We start from the raw sequence: 13,020 nt of genomic DNA on the forward strand, positions 1-13,020 counted from the left end.
AGTCATATCCTGTCTTTATAAATCACGCTGCAAGAAAAAGCTAACTGCATGATGTATCTTCAAAGTCTTGAGACAATTTATTATGGTGGATTTGATTTTAAAATGGAACCATAAATTACATACAGCACATGTAGGTTTAATGATGAGCTTTACCGTAACTCTCATCTGAGACAAATCTTACCATAAAAATCTAAATCAGCATTTAATGAATTGACAGAAGCTGGAGAATACGAGAGCAGTGCTAGTTGGGAAAGATTTAAAAGACATGTCGAAAGAACCTAGGTCAGAAGGTAGAACTCTGCACCTCCTCCATTCACCCCCTGGGCACACAGAGGCTTTCACACCACATCTCTCCAAGGTGTGTAAAAGGCTCTGCAGCTGAGGGGACAGCTTTGATCTGTGCAGGAAGCAGCCTTTCATTTTCTAGTGCTCCTAATGAGACAAAGAATTAGTAACTGAAGTATCTATTCCCGCACAAGCCGAACAAAAGATAAATCCTGTATTTAGTGTAGTCACACACAAAGGAGAGAGTGATCTGGAAACGTAAACCGTGGAAGGATTTTTCCCTGGAGTGTTAATAACAGGTCAGTAATTACTCTGAAAAGGAAGGAGACAGACAGAACTTTATGGTCGATCTGATCTCTCATTAGACACCTGCACTGTTTTCTCTGGGAGAAGTGGTTTAATTTCAATAGGAAAATATATTTTCTGGCTGCAATCTCTATTAAATGTTTAATTAAAGTTAATAGAAAGCCTCCCTTTAAAAAAGCAATTAAACACTAGAACATTAGAAAATGTTTTTATCCCCTTTTTGGTTGTTATTCTTTGGAAAACTACAGATCATTATTGTCCCCAATGTTAGGAAAAAGCCAAATGGAAGCATATTAACAGTGTCATCTTCCAAAGCTGAGTTACATGTGGTAAGGAAAATGATCCATTTTTTAGATGATATAGAACATAATCCTTTATGATAATATTTTATAGGGAAATGAAGAAATTACACTAGTGGTTATTTATGTTATGATTCCCTTTGGTATTGCTCATATGAAGGCACTAAATGTGCAGGAAAGTTTTATCTGATTCAGAGGGCAAAAAATAAATGAAAGGACTTCGTTGTGGAAAGTGCTCAGTAAGCCAAGCATCAAAGGATAACGAGCATCTAGGACTTTCTTAGATATTAAATTAAGACTTGCCTGTTCTTTTTGACAGTGCTGAGAGAGAAGCAGCACATTCAGTCTTAGAATGTGTGGGTATATTTAGAATCTCACAAAGGGAGAAATACAATGGCCTGAATGTGTCCTCACATTGTCCAAACTGCAAGTGGCATAATGGGAGTGGTGACTTGCTTTTTAAAAACTTCACTCCACTCTAAGAGCCGATACAAACAGGATCATGTCTGTCTTACACATCTTTGAATTACTAGCATCCAGCATAGTACCTGTCATAGTACAGATTCAATAAATTGTTGTGGAATGAAGAAATAAATATATTTTACCCAGATGTTTTATATTAGATGGATTAGATGGATTTTATATGGTATGTGTATGCATATGTGTGTGTGTTTAAAGCAATGCTTTATTGACTCTCTTAATTTGTTTTCTCTTTCTTAAAAGTATGGTAACAGAAAAAATGGAGGGATGAATGCATATCTATAATATAGGCAGACACATTTCACTGAAACAACTGGAGGACAAGAATGGCATAGGTGTTATAAACAATTGTTATTTGACTTTAGCATTTACACTTAAGTTTAGTATATGTGGCAGTGTAAAAACAGAGAAGAGAAAGCAATACAATGAGAAATGAGTGTGGATATACTGTTCAGTGTACCATCCTTTCTCCCACTTAAACTACTCCTCTGAACCTTAGCAGGCTAGAAATTGACTAGGCCACCTCACAAAATTAGAAAGTGAACTGACTTTTCTCTGAAAACTTGCAAGCCCCCATTTTCTCTAGAATAGAAATAATTAGGTGGACTTCCTTGTGCCACTTCTCTTAAATTGGAGTAAACTCACAACCTATTATGTTAGCAGAGTATTTAATTGAGAGAAGTATTTCTCAGTCCAGTAAGAATGTGAAAACAAGATGTAAAGGACAAAAAGGCAAACTTTGTGGCAGGTGGATGAAAAGGAGGACAGAAATGAGATAATGAAGGGAATGGACGGTAAAGGTTGGTGTGCCACCAGACTAGAACTATAGGTAAGAAAGTGTAGAAAAGAAAGTTTGAGAAAGGAGAGCAGAAGGAGAAAAGTAAACAATAATGGAAATAGAGGTATGAATACAGACAACTTTCAAGGAGGCAAAATACTTGTATTTGTTTTTACTTAAAAAAAAGTCTTAAACTGTAAAAAAAAAAACATTATGGTAATATAAGGAAAGCATTATGTGTTATATTTAAAAAAAAAAATTTTAAAGTTGTATATGACTTGGTGCCCTGGAATTGACAGCACTTTCTTTAAAATCATCAGATATCATAAACACAGAGATTTTGGCAAGCGTTAATTCTTACTGGGGATATAAGCAGAATGGGAAGGCCTCTTTTAAAGGCTAATGATCCTTTTTATCTCAAAGAGGAACTCTGAAAGCAGACAATCATTGAGTCCTCTCTTTTCTTTGTTCACCACATACAACTCATACAATTTCTATTGACACAATTCCAAACATATCCCAATTTCACTCATTTTTCTCTGTCTCTTTACCACCCTAGAGAACCCTATGCATCCCTTTTATGAAGAGCTATAGCTTTCTAACTGGACCTTTTCACTCCCTCTAAGTTCTATGTGATCTAATCTTCACACAGCCACCACCAGATGGTTAAAACTATAAAGTACATTAAATGATTTCTCTACTTAATTCAATGATTTTCAAGCACACTAAAAAGAAAGTCAAAATTCTTCATCCTGTCAACACAAATAATCTATAACCAATCTATAAATCAAAATTGAGGTGAGTTTATATTATGAGCCAGAACTGAGGACCACATAGCCCGGGAGAGTCCTTTCACAAAGGAATGGAGCACTCCAAAGAAGTGGGAGTGTACAGAGCGGTTATATACCATCAAAGAGTGCATATCACATATGATTGGAATGACCGTTTTACAGTAGTCACAAGGTTGCTTTGCTGGCACAGCAATTCAGTGAACACAGTGGGTCTGTGGTCTCAAGGTGAATGGTCACATGTTGAGCACAGTAGCTCAGCAATTTCCTTAGTTTAGGGAGAGAGGTTTATCCTTAAGGAAATGCTGATGTAGGGGAAGTTACATCCTTATCTTTAAGGACAGTGTTCTTGTCTTTGAGACTAGTAAATACTTAAAGAAGATATACAGTGAATACTCAATAGCCATATCAGATCCTTTTGGAAAAACAAGTTCCTTCCGAATTAATTTTACAGCAAATGGCTTCCTTATATATACTCCAATATATCCTATTGCTTGCCAGTTATTTATTAATCCTGACTTCTAAAGCTTCATGAATTGCAATGTTATTTACAACCATCTACTTTCTCCCATGTAAGACTATGTTATCCTTATCCTTATCAGGCTTCCCCATGGCGGGAGTATACTTATCCATGCCATTGCTCAGTTTGGAAATTGACATTCTATAGGGAAAAGAAGTCACAGGCTCATAGGCTCCTAAGCACATAAGCTGTGTGAGAACAAAGTGCAGCTTCTACCCCTGTCTTTTCATTCAATCCAGCCCCTATCCACTCATGCCATAGCCTAGAAACTAAAAGGTCTCTATCTATAATATATTTGAGATCCAGGGAACATAAACTAAGATTGGGGGTCTATACCACAGAGTGCACCACAGGACAGGAGTTTACTATTCTCTTCACTTAAATGGCAAAAGTTAGAGATTTTGTCCTCTGGAGGGCTTCAGTACACTGTTGGTCACAATGGTAACATAGGTGTTGTTGGTGGCGTGCACAGGCTTTATTTCAGGGGCAGAGAGAGAAAACAGCAAGTTTAGAGGCAAAGCATCGGTGTGCTTGTGTACATCATGTGCCCAGTCTTTTCACAAACCCAGGGTTGCTGAAACAGGAGAGGAGAAAAATATCAAAAAGAATAAGGCATCCGACATCAGAGTTTATTTAATTTCTTTGTATATTTGTTTTCACTGAAGGGGCTCAAATCACAGAAGAATTTTTCTTACAAGAATTGGGACTAAATTACTTTCCCACGAGATGAGTAATAATATAATTTCAACCCTACCTGCTTTAATACATACAGCAATTCCTACTGAAGCCCTCACCCACATCAGGTAAGAGCAGGTGTTTACTAAACTTCAGCGGCAGAATAATTTTCTTTTGCATTTGTGCAGTTTGGTAAAGGTTCTATTAGCGTTGACTTTATCCAGCACTTAAAGGAAATGGGCTGCTGTGATTATGCAACACAACCGCCTGAAGTTTAAGGGACTCTTAAGAAAATCGGAGTGAGAATGTTCATAAGTGCTTGTGAATTGAAGCTGCAAGTGGCTTAATCTGAATCACAGCACGAGTAATGGCAGTAAATCCTCCTCACAGAGCCAACAACTCACTTGAGGCCAGATCTGTGACAATCTTGCTCTGGAGCCTGGAATTGTGAATGGGGCTTCTAAAAAAGACATTTTGCATTTGTGAGCTCAAAGAGGCTTTAATTTCTGATTAGGTTATCTCCAAATTCAAAATATTTGTTCCATCAAATAAAATATAAAATATAAATCATCATTTTTGTTTAATAATAATAGATTAATAGGAAAACAACTTTTAAAAATACTTTAAGCATCATTTGATCTAAACTGTCCTAAATGCTTGAAGCAATATTCACGCCTAATTTTTGATCTGAGTACGAACATTTTTAATATGACTGTCTAGATTAAATATGCCATCCATTGAAGTTAGGAGCTGAAGATTTGCGTAAATGACATTGTCATTTTATATTGTGCTTCAAGTAAATGCAGGAAGCAGTTCTGTGATGCTAACCCTGAATTATAAACTAGTTTCATCACATAGCAAACGTGAATGCCGTGAACATCACAGATGTCATTAAACGTATGTGTTTTCTTGCACTTGGGAAAAATATTGTATGACTACTGTCTGCCAGATGCCGTATGTGCCAGCTATTGGTGAATTAGAAGACAAATGGATTTTGACTCAAAATATTGCTTTTCTCTATTTTAAGGGGGCTAGAGCCATTGCTGAGGGTATGAATGGATCTATGACATGACTGGATTGGAACTGTTTCAATTCAAAAGAAGAGGTTTACTGCAGAATATATGTGCTAAGATATACAAGAACAGGGATAAGTTTCAGTTTCCAAAATAGTTTTAAGACATTTCTAGTGAAATTTTAACCTAATCACGCAGGAATGTTAAATACATTTATCACCCAAACCATGTTCTAATTGTCCCCTCAAACTATTGTCAGGTTTCCATGTATGAGGAATAGAGATATTTCTTTTGCCGCACATTAGCATCAGATCTAATAATCTAGTTGTCAAAATTACATATTTTTAGAGTTTGTGCATGAACAGTCTCTCTTCCTCAACTGGTATTCATTTCTTTTCAACTTAATATATTCCAAAACTATATCATCAGTACCTGGTAGTGATGACCAGATAGAAATTAGCATAAACAGTCTGAAGAAGCACCATAGCAAATAGTGCGATGTTAACACACAATCTTCCTCTGCTCTTTCAGATTTTTCTTTCTCTTCGATTTGAATGTGTTAGATATGGCCAAACATCTCATTACATTGGTATTATTTTCTTACGGTTACCCGTGAGGGATTCTATACTCCTCCTCTCAGTTTCAGAATTGAATTGAATTCTTAGGGTGAGAATTGAATTAAATTCTTAGGCCCCCAGTACTGTGATTGTAAAAACTAGTAAAGCAAGAGTCTTCTAGTAGTCCTGTCACCAGCCAGTCGCCCCTGAGGAACTCAAGAGTGGGTTTGGAAGCATTTAACCATTGTTCCAAATTGGTTTTTTCCCTTTTGTTATGTTAAGGAGATGCAATCACCAACCACCCTGAAGCAGAGCAAGCCTCACCACAAGAGCTACGCCTATGACCTTTTCCTTATTTTTAATGCTAAGACCTCTCCAGGAGGAGTTTAGCCCTTATTGCCTTAATGTGCAGTGTATGTGGAGGCATATTTCCCAAATGAGCTTGCACAAGCGAATACCTACCTCTCCTTTTTGAATATCCATTCCCAATCTGAAATAAAAGGTCCCTGTTTCCCTTTGTTTGGGGACACCATGACTTTGGAAATGATTCCTCATGGTCTCTTTTTGCTGCAAACATACCTTACTTTGTGAGACAACTGCTTCTGGTGTAAAGTCTGATTTAGCTTGCCAGGAGGGAATCCACTTTGGTTTTGGTAACACTCCCAGATGCTTAAGTATGTAGATTAATACACCTAGTAAAGGGGCCTGATTCCACTTATTGTCATTTACTGTGTTACTGTCACACTATTAGATCTCCTAGAGCACTGAAAATAACATGAAATAACCCTGGTAAGGATTGGTCTTGAAGGGAGAAATCTCAGCCTCTAATTTGTTATCAAAGCATGACTTGGGCCCCCAAGTGTGTATAAAGATCGTATGCAAACTTGCTGCCTCTTTATAACCCATCAACTATTTCTTCCACAGAAATTTCCCAAGACATTTTCTGTTTCTATGTCTCTCTGAATCTCTCTCACTATCACTCTCTCTCTCCTCCTCATTCATGATTCTTCACAACATCCAGGATGTAACAGATGCAACTCTAAATATGACGATGTACCAGCCAAAGGGCCTGAGAAGGTGGTTTGATAGCCCAATATGTTAACTGAAAAATTTTCCTAAAAATAAATGTACTGCTCTGCAGGGACAGAGGCCACATATATTTCCCTTAAAATGAAAGTAGATGAAAAATAAGATGCAGAGCTTTGAGGATCTCCAACCTTAATGTTAAGGCAGTTCATACCTTCAGAATCTTCATTACTTTGCAAATTTCTCCAAGTTTGTCCTTTCCTATCAAGGGATACAAACTAGCTCTCTATAAGATCTTAGCAGGGCCAGACATTCAGAAGAAAATCCATATTGAGCTGAAGTGTCAAGGCATAATGCTGTGGTTTCTAAGAAGCTTTTAAAACTCTACTGTGGTATGTAATGTACATCCCTGTGCTGCCTTGGAAGCATATTTTCACATAGTAAACCTCCAGGAAGTCTCATCTCCTCTCTCCATATTTCTTCATGAGGTCTGTCATTAAAGGTTCTAATACACAGGGCAGCTTTATGCTTGTAAAACATGAGATCAAGAAATGGAAGGGAGTGAATCAATAGTTCAACAAAGCATGCAAGACGGTGTACTTTAATTCTACAGTCTACAGAGGGCAATTTTCGTCCTTTAAAGTTTGTGAGTTCTGTATGCGAAGCTAATTCCTCTCCCCCTTCCATCCACGCCCATTCGGAAATTGTGAATTGGGAGGTGCAATCACACTCACCAGCAATGGACAGAAGATACTACGAAGGGTGAAATGTGGACTTTAGTGGGCTCAGCAAAAGGGACTACAGGTGCTAAGAGTGAAAAGTGTGCAAATTGTACACAAATCCATTAACACTACACATCACGTAAAACTTGGGGACTGATCAGCAAAACACAAGTTAGAAGAATAGAACACTAATTTCGTATATCTCCTGTGGAAAAAGAAAAACTCAAAGGACATCAAGATTTCTTCTTAAACTGCAGTTTTCTCTGAGCATCCATGTGGCCCTGACAAGAGGAAAGCAAACACAAGACAGAAAAATAGGCACAAATATAACCTCAGATGTGGTAGGAATGAAAAGTAAAAATCGGCTTTTTTGTAAACTCTTTTCAGAGTAATGCATGACCACATAATTGTTTGTGTTCAATTTATATAATTTTTAGTCTGCATAGTAAAATGTTCTTTTTAATTGGTAGACATTTCCAAGTTCATGAAAGAATTAATTTTGCTATTAGAGATGTTTTCTGATACAAAGGAAGAGAAGTTTCTAATTCTCCGTATCTTTACAAAAATACAGTATTCCAACTGTCAGATTATTTTCCCCCAAAATTGGTGAAGCCCAGGGCTACTGCTAAGGAACGTGCAATGTCAGGTCCTCTGAAGCATTTGCTCATGGCTTAATCAGTATTTCTAATCTTGTTGTGTGAGGAAACTTGAAGTGATAATTTTATTATATTGCATGAAATGTGGGCCAGAACTCAGTTTGGACCATGCAAAAAGGCACAATCAGAAATATAATATGTGAGAACTAGCCTGTTCTGAAGAGAATGCAAAAGAGGCAGTTGAGGTCAAATAAATAAAAGAGAAAGGGAGAATTATGAAGCGTACAAGCTTAGGTACCTACTGTGAGAAGCCTGCCTGGCTACATACTCAGTATTTTTTCAAATGACTTCCAAGTCATATTGTTCTCCTTTAGGTAAGTAAATAGCCTAAGACCAATGACTCTTTGAATCTGAAGCTCCTGATATTACCCTCCCACACTCACCTCAAGCTACTCCTCAAATAGTCTTCACAATCTCAGTAAATGAAAACTCCAAACCTCCAATCACTCAGGACCAAACCTTTAGAATCAGTCATGACCTCTCCTCTCATACTACACATTTCATTCAAATTCTCTTAGCCTTACCTTCAAAATTATCAAAAATACATACAGAAAATGAACACTTCTCTGATCTCCTCTGCTTCTGCTCTGGTCCAAGTCATCAGCAGTCACTGGGATTGTGGACGTAGCCTCCCCACCAATCTCATTCTCACCTCTTCCCCTCCAGTCCTCCATTCCCCCTTGTCCGTCCTCACTGCCTCAGACTCTCAACACAGTAGTCAGAATGACTGTTAGAGCATGAGTCAGATCCTTGTCTCCACCACTAAGCCTGCCAACGGCTTCCCATCTTAGTTTGAGTGAAAATCAAAGTCTTCACAATGAGCTGTGAGACTCTAATTCCACCTCCCAACCCCTCAGTCCCTCTATCTCTAAGAACCCACCTTCTATTCTATTACTGTTGTTTAGTCCACACCAGGCACATTAGCTCACTTGTATATCACTCATCATTTCTTCTTTCTGGAATATTCTGACCCCTGCCCCTGCTCTCATAGCCACATGGTTCACTGCATCTCCTCTTCTGGCTTTTGCTCAGATGACACCTTCTCAGTAGGTTATCCCTGACCACGCTGCTTCACATTTTAATCCTGCTTCCACTCTAGAACTCCCTACCATCATCCTTTATTTTTTTCGATCTTAAGCTTAAACATTCCGTGAAGCATAAAAATTTCCTTGACAATTTTCATGGAAATTCCAGGTAATTTTCAGTGGAATTGGTTACTACAAATCAATTGTTTGGGCAAATCATCTCTCTTTCTTCCTCTTCAGCTCTTATTCTTCTTCCTAAGTGCCCTAAATATTATATATTTTACTTAGGTGTTTGATTTTTATGTTTCTTCTCCCTAGAACATAAGTTCCATGAGAAGAGAGATTTTTGCCTCTTTTATTAACTTCAATATGCCCAACATTTAGAGATGTGCTTGGAATCCCTTATTATGCCATAAAAATAGTTGAATAAATAACTTTGGATTTTTCTATTTTAATAAATGATAATGAGTTTCTTTGTTTATTCTTTTACTTAACATTTATTAGGCTATCAGATACCAGGCCTTGTGGAATAAGAGGGGGATATAATCAAGAACACAGGAAAATTCCAGGCTTCAAAAATTCTGGGTATTTTTTAAACATTTTAAAAAAATGTTTATTTTTTTGGTGAGGAAGATTAGCTCCGAGCTAACATCTGTTGCCAATATTCCTCCTTTTGCTTGAGGAATATTGTCACTGAGTTAACATCTGTGCCCATATTCCTCTATTTTGTATGTGGAATGCCACGACAGCATGGCTTGATGAGCAGTGTGTAGGTCTGCACCCAGGATCTGAACCTGTGAACCTCAGGCCGCTGAAGCAGAGAGTGCAAACTTAACCACTACACCATCAGGCCAGCCCCCCAGATATTTTTTACTTGATGTTTCTGCTGAAAGAATTACTATAGGTCATAACATCTCTTTCTGCCTCCTCTATCCCCAGATATCTTTTTGTCAGGATTTTGACTATTTGGTTCATTTTTTCAGTCCATACACTCAGCACAGGCCCTTGGATAACAGTGGGCATTTAGTAAATATTTTGGCATGGGTGAAGGAGCCTTAGAAATAGTCTCTGTAAAATGAGGAGCTTGCTCTATGGGGCTGACCCTGTGGCCAAGTGGTTGGGTTTGCGTGCTCCGCTGTGGGTGGCCCAGTGTTTTGTTGGTTCGACTCCTGGGCACGGACATGGCACTGCTCATCGGACCACGCTGAGGCAGCGTCCCACATACCACAACTAGAAGAACCCACAACGAAGAATATACAACTATGTACCCGGGGGCTTTGGGGAGAAAAAGGAAATAATAAAATCTTTAAAAAAAAAAAAAAAATGAGGAGCTTGCTCTAAAACAGGATTCCTCTATCTTGACGCTGCTGTCATTGTGTGCTCTAGATACCACTCCAGATATCCAGTAACACCAATCCCATCCCTCTAGTAGAGACAGCCAGAAATGTCTCCAGACAGTGCCAAAGGTCCCCTGGAAGCAAAATCATCCATAGCTGAGAATCACTGGTATAGAACATTCTAACATTTTACAAAATAAGACTTCGAATTTCTCATCAACTATCTAATGGAAGATCCAGGCTTCTTATTCTCTCTCCTGTGGTCTTGATTCCAGTCACCAAAGATTTGCTGTCATCCACATGACAGAACAGAAAGCTTAAACATTAGTGAGTTGCTCCACGTTGCTCTGGTTTAAGGTTAATGCGTACAGCTTTAATGTGTCTGTACTCGCTGCTCCTTTCTAATTATCTCTACCATCACTCCCTGTTAAGGATATTGTTTTCTTATTATATGCGGAAAGGTGATATTTAAACTGTCCAGCACACTGAGGTGAAGTGGCCTGAAGCTTGAAACAGGGAACTGCTTTCTGTGCCAAAAAGCTGATGAAATAAACACCTAGCTTTCTCTGATATTGTCTAGTTCCCAAGAGACTCTTAAGTGATAGCTTACCCCAGAGTCAAACAAACATGCGATTCTCAAGATATCACAGCAGGAGTATCCAACTTTTGGTATTCAGACCTTCAAGTTTTTGAAATAGAAATGAGCATGTTGCATCCATTGAATGAAATAGTGCATACAGAAAAAAACTCTTTCCGTCAACTGTTAGCTTTTTCTTTTACAATGCTTCAAATAATTTATCAGCAAAAAACCGAAACTAGTTATTCAGTGAATTTCAGTCTCTGGAGAGCACCAATCAAATGTCTCCACAAGCATTTTGATTTGGTGCTCCTCAAGTCTCCATCATGTCACAGGCAAATCGGAATTTTGCTAAGTCAAAGATGCTGGCTATGGCATACATAGCACATCTCTAAAGTCAATCACCAAAGTGATATGATGTAAAAAGCAGAAAGATTTCCACCCTCATGTCCCTCTTTACCTTATTTCCGCCTCCTCATCACCCATATCATAAGCAGAGCAATCACGGTCAAAACTGTAAAATGAAAGTCAGTTTGTGGAACCCTTGACATTCTACCTTCCAGTCTGCATTTTACCTCAGGCTCGTTAGGCCCAGCGTCTTTCCGAAAGAGAGTATACGTCAGCACGTCTCGGCGTGAGACAGCGACATTCCGGAGTGTTAGAAAGCTTCCATAGGAGCCTGGATGTTGGTGTCCCACATCTGACACCTTGTTTCACTTGAAGCTAAGCGCGCTCCGGAGGTGTTAGGAGGAATTCCAATGTTTGCTGCGGTAACCTCATCAGCCCGCGCAGATGGCAATGCAAGCTGCCAAGAGGGCGAACATTCGACTTCCACTTGAAGTAAACCGGGTTTTGTATATAAGAAATTTGCCGTGCAAAATCACAGCTGAAGAAATGTATGATATATTTGGAAAATATAGACCTACTCGTCAAATCAGAGTAGGGAACACACCTGAAACTAGGGGAACAGTTTATGTGGTCTCTGAAGACGTCTTTGATGCCAAGAACACGTGTGATCACCTGTCAGGATTCAATGTGTGTAACAGATACCTTGCGGTTTTGTACTATAGTGCTAACAGGGCATTTCAGAAGATGGACACAAAGGAGAAGGAAGAAAAGTTGAAGCTTCTCGAAGAGAAATATGGCATCAACACAGATCCACCAAAGTAAAAGTTTTCTGCATTTTCATTTTGGACTAAGACCCATGAGTGGCAACCACTACCCTTTGTATGTTTTTAATTAAAACTGAATATTGTGATTTCTTATTTGAGATTCAAAACGACCTGCTTGAAACTTTGATATATGTTAGAATATATTATATTAATAAACCTGTAGCTTACTGTAACAAAGAAAAATGTCAGTTTGAGAGTTGACCTTTGTTGTTTTAATTTGTACTTTGGTTCCTGTATTCATCAGGATTGACTACATAGGCTACTACAGCAGACAACCTCCACAACCTTAGAAACTTAGAGTGACAAAGGCTTATTTCTTTCATTCTACATACCAAGATGATGGAGTCTCTACTATGTGCAGCACTGCTAACAGAGGCAGAGAACATGTCAAACTGTGGGCTGACTCTTAAAGGCCGCGTTTGATTGGCCAAATCGAATCACATGGTTGTGCCTCACTTCAAGGGAAGTGAGGGAGAGCAATGCTGCCATGAGTCTGCCCAGTAGGAGGAGAATCAGAAATACGGTTGGATAGCAATAACAACCATCTCAGGTCTCTCCTTCTTCTTCAGAAATGTTTTGCTCCATTTTCATTATTCTCATCATTTAATCCTCGCTTGTATGTGATTTTTTTTTCTTGAGGAAAATTAGCCCTGAGCTAACATCTGTGCCAATCTTCCTCTACTTTGTATGTGAGATGCCTCCATAGCGTGGCTGATGAGTGGAGCAGATCCGCACCCAGGGTCCAAACCTGGGAACCCCAGCTGCCACAGTGGAGTGCACAGAACTCTAACCACTCAGCCATGG

At 38.7% G+C, this 13,020-nt stretch overlaps 1 pseudogene; it reads left to right on the forward strand.

The window, feature by feature from the left end:
* The first annotated feature begins 11,836 nt into the window (after positions 1-11,836).
* Positions 11,837-12,378, forward strand: LOC106840539 (splicing factor 3B subunit 6 pseudogene; annotated as a pseudogene).
* Positions 12,379-13,020: the final 642 nt, after the last annotated feature.

The sequence above is a fragment of the Equus asinus genome, chromosome 3, assembly GCF_041296235.1.
Source record: "Equus asinus isolate D_3611 breed Donkey chromosome 3, EquAss-T2T_v2, whole genome shotgun sequence".
Classification (NCBI taxonomy): Eukaryota; Metazoa; Chordata; class Mammalia; order Perissodactyla; family Equidae; genus Equus; species Equus asinus.